This window comes from Gigantopelta aegis, chromosome 15 (genome assembly GCF_016097555.1).
Source record: "Gigantopelta aegis isolate Gae_Host chromosome 15, Gae_host_genome, whole genome shotgun sequence".
NCBI lineage: Eukaryota > Metazoa > Mollusca > Gastropoda > Neomphalida > Peltospiridae > Gigantopelta > Gigantopelta aegis.
In genome coordinates, this window is record NC_054713.1 from 5998384 (window position 1) to 6007435 (window position 9052).

General features: G+C 37.0%; 1 long non-coding RNA gene across 1 annotated transcript; it reads right to left on the minus strand.

Annotated features, from left to right (window-relative positions):
• Positions 1 to 1823: 1823 nt before the first annotated feature.
• On the minus strand, positions 1824 to 7151 carry LOC121389924. Its single transcript, XR_005960122.1, has 3 exons — positions 7089 to 7151; positions 5667 to 5740; positions 1824 to 2445 (listed from the first exon to the last, which is right to left on the minus strand). It is a non-coding gene; the product is annotated as an uncharacterized LOC121389924 (long non-coding RNA).
• Positions 7152 to 9052: the final 1901 nt, after the last annotated feature.

Consider the following 9052-nt stretch of genomic DNA (forward strand, 5'->3'; position numbering starts at 1 on the left):
CCACGTTTTTTATTAACTCTAAAATTACGCGTTTTTCATCTCTTAAAGTGTCAGTATGTGTTTGTGGGCCGGGTATGCATCTTTCCAACACACAAGGCTCATGTTTGACTTTACTATCCCTTTAAAAACGCATCAGTCAGATATGGAAGAAGGATATGGGAAGAATTAAAAATACAATTAACCAGTTTTGTACAAGTGGATATCAGGTCAGGTTAAAGGGCTTAACGTTCACATTCAGAGCAAGCTGTTGTAGCGCATGCGTGTCATGGGCGCGGGTGTCGACCAATACCGGCTCCTCCGTCCAAACTGGATACATTCTGGTAAACAATAAATAACACAAATATTATATACTATAAGTGTTAGAGTTATTGTGTTTTAAGCCAATCTCACACTTGCGATGACATTAGCAACTGAAAATTGGGTGGTGCGTTTTCAGTGGATATTAAATCTGAGTCCGTTAGATACTATTTATCTTACCACGATTCGTTAAAAAAAAGAACAGAAAGCAAAATATTAAAGGGTATACAACGGCCATTCGTAGTTTCTCTATAAGAGGGACGTTAATATCTTAAAATCGTAGGCCCTAGTTTCAACCCGTTAAAATGGCCACTAAGTTTTAGTTAATCTACAAACCTGTAATACATCTCGAAAACGTTAAAATAGCGTGAATCAAGTGTTTGTGACGATGGAACGGAAAAGTGAAAATTCCCTCTAGAAACAGACTCGAGCTTGTTTCCAACTGTTACTTTTCTGAGTGTCACGGGGATCCTATAATACCCGTAACTGAATAAAACACGATTATCCAAATATCTCTCCTAACTGTATATCTATTAGATCTCTCTGTATCGGGCAGTGTATACCCGAGTGGCTCGGCTCTAGGTATATCAGAGATACGATCTTATATAAAGTATGTATATATAGCACGTTTAGTTCACTAGAAAACACAACAAAACACAATACACCTTGGAATCTGTATTAATCTTAAGCTGACAAATATATTTGCAACAACAATAATAATAACAACCCAGAACTAATCACTTAATTAGTTAATCACTAGGTGTCTAGTTTACACAATATTCTAATCACTTCACCGTGATACAACACGCACACGTGTGATAATTAAGAAACGCTGCCCGGGGAACTTAATGAATGAAGGAATTTCAACTCTATTCCTAACTGGTTAATTTTTAATTAACCCTTAACTACTCATTCAGTAACCTTGTAATACAGACTTAATACTGGTACCTATCACAATAAAGACAATAACCTCCAGTTTACCTAGGTCCTCTAGGATGACTGGCTAAGCTTTAATAATTTTAGAACAGTGAAGCCTACAATTTACTTCGTCAGTTTACCAGAAACACTGTCTAAATAATATTGGTATAATACAGTATTAAAATATTTAAAGTCACATCAATCACATCAAGGTTATACAACAGAGCAGAAATATATATTTACCAAGTCCAAACGGACGCGTTCCTCGGAAGCCTTCCAATATGTTTCTCCCTGATATCTCTAAAATCCTATCTGTTTATTAAAAAAATCCTAATATCGCCTGGGGGCACATCGCGGTACTCCCCCTATCATGTGAATTTTCCACAGCGACCAAGACGACATTTTTTCTTAGATGGTAAGACTAGCTGTCGCCATTCCGCTCGGAATACAAGGTCGTAAAACAGAACTCGCGGAGGTATTACGTAACTACTGGCCACATGGCCTCCACAGCTGGTATGGGTGTGTATTAGAGGGTACGGTCGCGCGGAGGTATTACGTAACAAGGTGCCCACCTTGTCTTAAGTGCATATTGGGAACAGCTCGACCACCATCGTGCAGGGGTATTACGTAACCACGCCGCACTCGGCCCTCTGAAACAATTAACATCGCCACAGGCGAAAAAAAATAACAGCATGTTCCGTCACACTGAGGTTCGTGCATTTTTAGGGATTAGAAAAAATGCATGTATTAGAAACACCAGGATGACCACAGATATTTGAATGTACGAAAATAGATAATCTAAACAATCAAGTGTTAGTAATGTCTGATATCAATTACCAAAAACGGATTTTATAGTAAAAACAATCTGCTGTAGCGTATTAAAAACCTGGATTTGTCGCTTTAATACTTACATACATAGTAGCAATGTTGTCTGGGAAGGTTGTTCCAGCGATTGCTCGACTCCAGGTGAAGAACGCTGAGCAACCTAATGCCTTTATAACCCGCGTTGCAACACATAGCACGATGACAGTGTTTCCAGTGGTAAAGCGCTGGTCTGATGCATGATCGGTCTGGGATCGATCCTTTTCGGTAGGCCCACTGAGCTATTTCTCGTTCCTGCCAGTGCAACACAACTTGCATATCAAATTCCGTGGTACTGTCTGCAGGATGGTGTATATGAAGGATTCCTTGCTACTTATGGAAAGCATGATGCGGGTTTCCTCTTTAAGACTGTATGTAAAAAAAAACATTGCCCAATGGTCGACATCCAATAGCCGATGATTAATAAATCAAGGTGCACTAGTGGTGTCGTTAAACAAAACAAACTTTAACTTTTAACTCGTACGTGCACATTTTACAGGAATACAAAACTGAACGGCTTAGTCATTAAATATACCGAATCATTGTGTTTCGAGACAACGTAGGACAATGTTATACTCACAACAAAATAACAAAAAACTAATTATATAAACGGGGTTTATTTTAAATTTGTAGTAGAAAACTTAACATAGGTGACGATTGCCAACTTATGTTAAATATTATGTCTTTGTATAAGACTGATTCTAATACATGCACGTGTCAAGGCGTTTATAAAGGATCCCTTCCCCACTAATGGAAAACATGTTGCGGGTTTCCTCTCTTAAGACTATATGTCAAAGATTACCAACTGGTTGACATCCAATAGCCGATGATTAACAAAGCAGTGCATGTTGAGGTACATGTCGTGGGACACTGGTTGGAAGAGGGACACATGGGTACGAGGAGGTTTGGTGTTATGAGCCAAGCACCTCAAGCGAACACTCAACTGTCCGAGTTACCCTAGAGGATTTCCACTTTGAAGTATTTTTAGTCCACAGGAGGACTGCCATCAGTCAGGACACTACACAAATAGCTTCATATTGCATGGCATATTCCAGACAAATAAAGTACATGCACACGCACACACACACACACACACAGACATACACAGACACACACACATACACGCACACAGACACACAAACACACGCACAGACACACACACACACACAGAGACACACACACATACACACACACACAGACACACACAGGCAAACAGACAAACACACACAAACACACACACGACACACACACAGACACAGACACGCACAGACACACACACACACATACACATACACACACACACATACAGACACACACATACAGACACACACACATAGGCACACACACAGAGACACACACACACACACATAGAAACACACACACACACACACACAGGCACACACACACAGAGAGAGACACACACACATACGCACACACACAGACACACACACAGGCACACGCACACACATACACACACATAGACACACACACAGACACACACAGACATAAGCACACACACACACATACAGACATACACATACACACACACACAAACACACACACACACATACATACACACAGAGACACACACACATACACACACACACACACATACAAACACACACACACACACATACACGCACAAACACACACAGACACACACATACACACACACACACACACGTACACACAGACACACACACACAAAGACACAAACACATATTATGACATTATACGATTCTAACAAAAGGCATGCTTTTTAATGGAGAATGTATGTATGTATGCGTATGTGTGTATGTATGTGTGTATGTATTGATGTATGTATGTCTGTATGTATGTATGTGTATGTGTATGTATGTGTATGTGTATGTATGTATGTATGTATGTATGTATGTATGTATGTGTATGTATGTATGTATGTGTGTATGTGTATGTATGTATGTATGTATGTGTGTGTATGTATGTATGTGTGTGTATGTATGTATGTATGTATGTGAGGGGGGTTGTATGTGTGTGTATGGGTGGGTTGTGTGTGTGTGTGCGTGCGTGTGAGTGTGTGTGTCTGTATGTGTCTGTATGTGCGTGTGTGTGTGTGTGATAGTGCGTGTGCGTGTGTGTGTGTGTGTTTGTGTTTAGTCCAGGCACAATAATGAAATACCCATCACAGATTGCAAACTTTTTAATTTCAAATTTATTCAGCTCTGTGTGTAGTACAAAATAACATATTAAAAATGTAGAACAAGATAGTTAGTGGAACAATTTTAAATTCAACGTTCAAACTATGCTAGTTAAAATAAGGTACGTGACACTAACATTTTAATTGTATGCATCCATATTCTACTGCATCTGCATGAAACTGTGTTTTAATTGAACTGTTGAATTTTTATATTAATGTTGATCATCACATTTTGTTTTGCATTTACCATAGTTTGACACCCAATAGCCGATGTATTTTTCGTGCTGGGGTGTCGTTAAACATTCATTCATTCATTTAAAACGTAATGTAATACATTATCCACATGTTTTATTTGGTGTTGTTTCAGCTTGTTATCCCAAATCTGAAACAGTAGATGAATTCATCCATCCCTGGTGTAGTGTTATACATCTACGTTCCAGATATCAATTATTGATGAACATATGGTGTGCTTTTATACATTACCGATCAATATGTTAATGGAAAATGTCATATCATTGCATCTGTAATTAAAAGCAAATGAGATGCAGCATTTTCCTTGTCGCAGTCAACTAAAGCAATAGCCACACACATCTCCATCCCACAATTATTTAAACAAAATGCCATATCATTACATTGGTCATTTCTATGTCTATGTTAATTTTATGTAAATGTGTCTGCTTAAAATATTGCAGATTAATTTTAAAAAATCAATAACGTCATATAGAACACATAGGAATAGCCACTAATATCATGAAGGTATTCCAGTTAGAAGCCAATATATTCCTATTTCAGTTGGTTCATGGTGGCCATCATGAGTTTCATTATAATAGTTCATAGAACCAGGTTAAATGGTATCTCAATCCAACGAAACAGAGATTTATGTATTTATAAATAACAATGTAACTTAGCTAGATGCTGAAATAATAATGTTTTGTATAATTTCTTTACAGTGTGTTGGTTATATTGGCAGCCATATTAAATTTGTCTTATATATAAGTATAATATCTAAATAAAACACTTCAAAGATAACATATATCAATTGTAGACATATAAAAATAGGAATATCTATTAATATTATGAATCAATGCACCCCAGTTAGAAGCTTGTACATTATATTCCATGTTTTAGTATATAATCTTTACATCAGCATCCTCAAATTGTGTGCGATAATTTCAGTTGCCAAAATGCCCTGGGATGTTTGTTTTTCAAACATACGAACTAATCTAATATTGATGACGTCAAATTACTACCTGTTCCACTAATGCTATTTTTCTATATTTTTTAAAACGTTATTCCTGTCTAAATGCCGAACAAACACTGATAATGTCATTACTTTTCCAATTTGTGATGGGTAAACCATATATTTCGGGATAGATTGCCTGGACTAGTTCTGGAACTTGGCATGCAGCCTCACCCAAACAGAATTGTGCAGAAACCAGCTACGAACAGACCGGCAACGTGCATCAACTTTGCACCAATGGTTGAGATCTGAAAAAAAAAGTTTGTTGTTTATTATTTTCCTTTTTATTTATTTATTTATTTATTTATTATTGTTGGTTTGTTTGTTATTTGTTGTTTTATTTGTTATTGTGATGTTAAGAAAACAAAACATGTTAAGAAACAAAATAAAATACCAGGTAAGAAATAGTCTCTATATATTTTGCAAAGTTTGAGAACCCTTAGAGCTTGCTTACCTGTAAGCAGATTTTAAAAACAACAGATCTCATTTTGGCACATATGCTATTTACTCGTGGTTATGACGGACGAATGCAAACTAAACTGACTTCCAAAATAAACTTTATATTCACAAAAATGTAAAAACAAAAGAGATAAATATCGTTGCTAATCGAAAGAAAGCAGTTTGAAAACCACATTAGAAACACTTTGCATGTATCACGAGGTGCATTGTAACGTTTCCATATTGAACTAGACGATACTTTCATATCCCTCCGTACCGTTTGTTGGTTTTCTGTGATAAACATTCAAGCCTTGTAAAAACGTAAAGTTTGTTTTATTTAACGACGCCACTAGAGCACATTGATTTTTTATCTTATCATCGGCTATTGGACGTCAAACATATGGTCATTCTGACACTGGTTTTAGAGGAAACCCGCTGTCGATACATAGGCTACTATTTTACGACAGGCAGCAAGGGATCTTTTATTTGCGCTTCCCACAGGCAGGCTAGCACAAACTATGGTCTTTGTTGAACCAGTTATGGATCACTGGTCGGTGCAAGTGGTTACACCTACCCACTGAGCACCGCGTAGCACTCACTCAGGGTTTGGAGTCGGTATCTGGATTAAAAATCCCATGTCTCGACTGGGATCCGAACCCAGTACCTACCAGCCTGTAGACCGATGGCCTAACCACGATGCCACCGAAGCCGGTTCAAGCCTTGCAAAGTTTCCTTTGGACGTCAGTATATTTCTCAATGTGAATCTTTAAGGGGCCGGGAGAATATACGAGGCAGTGTATGGCAACGGGCATTTAGAAACTCGTTTAGTAAGGTTGTCAGAGAAATCAGCCCGAGTAAAGCTTTTAGAATTAATGTTTGCTTTCTTTAACGAGACATCTAGAGCACATTGATTAATTAATCATCGGCTATTTGATTTCAAATATTTGATAACTCTGATATTTAGTCTTAGAGAGGAAACCCCCTACATGTTTCCATTAGTAGCAACGAATCTTTTATATGCACTTTCCCACAGACAGGAAAGCACATACCACGGCATTTGACCAGTTGTGGTGTACTGAATGGAACGAGAAAACAACTCAATCCTGTTCCCAGCTTTTACAGAGTCGATACTATAATTATTGTAAAACTGTTGTTTACCAGAGAACCGAACACCGGCGACGAAATGAAGATTGTAAATTCAAAACTGGCAAATATTATTCCAGTAACGATATGAGATGTCCCCTTATTGGCTGCCTGAAAAACAAAGCACGAACAATCTCCAGTACAATCACCACCCCATCGGACTGAAATATCACATAATATCTTACATTTTCAGTGCAATCAAAGTATGTGATATTTTTAAGATCACATACTTTAAGAATTTGATAACTTTGCAAATTAGATGTAAATTAATCGAGGTCACGGTACTAGGTTTATTAACATTTAAGCAAACGTACTTATGTGACACTCCATAATTGACGTATGCATTCACAGTCATCAAATAAAAACATTTCAATGGCAATTTGATCACCATTTCACGTCTCTGGGACAGGTACCAGCAGTTTCAATCAGCTGAAGTCCATAGGCAGAACATTGTCACATACTGTCAAGTGTGACTGTGATACGATCATAAATAACAAAATTATCGCCCTTTGTATTAAAGGGATAATTCCATGAACATTTCGCCTATGCGTTTCTTTTTTGACAGAGTATATACTTTAAGAATTTGTAAAATAATCTAGGTAACTGCACTAGGTTTATTGACACTTAAGCAAACGTACTAGGGTGACACTCCATAATTGACGTATGTATTCGTAGTCATCAAATAAAAACATTTCAATAGCAATTTGACAGTGAAAGCGTTCAGCGTTCAGAAAACAACAACGACAACAACAAAGGACATCCAAAATGACGTCATTCGAATTTGACATCATTTCCATTCAAAAAGATACCGCAGCACATATTCTTACGTCATTTGAATATCTAGTAATGGTGTACTGGAATTAACGTTGCGTGTACAGGTTACAAAAACAGGTTAATAAAAATAATGTATTATGATCGCCAGAGGCTCGCATAATACATTTTTCATTCCTAATATATGATACAAGAATAATATTTTCATATACTTACCATTTGTGACACCCAATAGCCGATATGTATTTTTGTGCTGGGGTGTCATTAAACAAACATTCATTCATACCGAAAAACACTCTGGTAATAACCCATTCGTGCAAATGTTGTAATCGCTCGTCAGAAAATCCAAACAGACGTGCGCTGGCTAATATCATCAATGTTTTGGACAACGACGTACAGTGGAAAATCCCTGACTTATGAGATGTACGTCATATGTGTTTGATGGTACTGCTCTAACCAGCTTTTCCTCCATCATTGAATGTGTCTAGCTATTTTCTTCATGACCATCGTCAACTTTCGTTATAAAACTCTACCTATGTTAGCACGCCACTGACATATTTACAATTTAGGAAAGTTTGCTGAGTTTCTCAAACTTCTGACGTCACGATATTCAGTTTGTAGCACATCAGAGACTTTTTATGGGCAGTTTTATAATATTATATTTTATTACATAATGAAAATAAATTAGTCTTCTTATTGGTCGAAAACCAGTCACATGACCTTTCGGAAATAACGGTATTGCCATGAGACGGTCCCACCGGTCCGATCAAATGTAATATTGCTCTGGGAGATTTAACCAATGAAAATAAAGATGAGCCAAAATTCTATCCAATTAACGAATAGGTAACGTAATGCAACGTCAACAGCTAATTCTAATGTAAACAACAACAAGCTTGTGACAAAACGCTTTGCAGTCCTTCAACAAAAAGATAACATCTTTATTCATACTGAGTTTAATTCCGCAAATACAACAGAGACAAGGTCAGTAATCGCCAAATTGTATAAGGAATATCTCGCAGATTTAGAAAGGTACATGATACATCAAAATGCAGTTGGAATTGGAATCGGAACTCTCCGAACTGTATGTCACAAATGAAAAAGTGTATTTGGAGGTAATCGGTAACTGATCAGTTTAAATGTATGTTCAGATTTATTAGATAGATATATATATATATATATATATATATATATATATATATATATATATA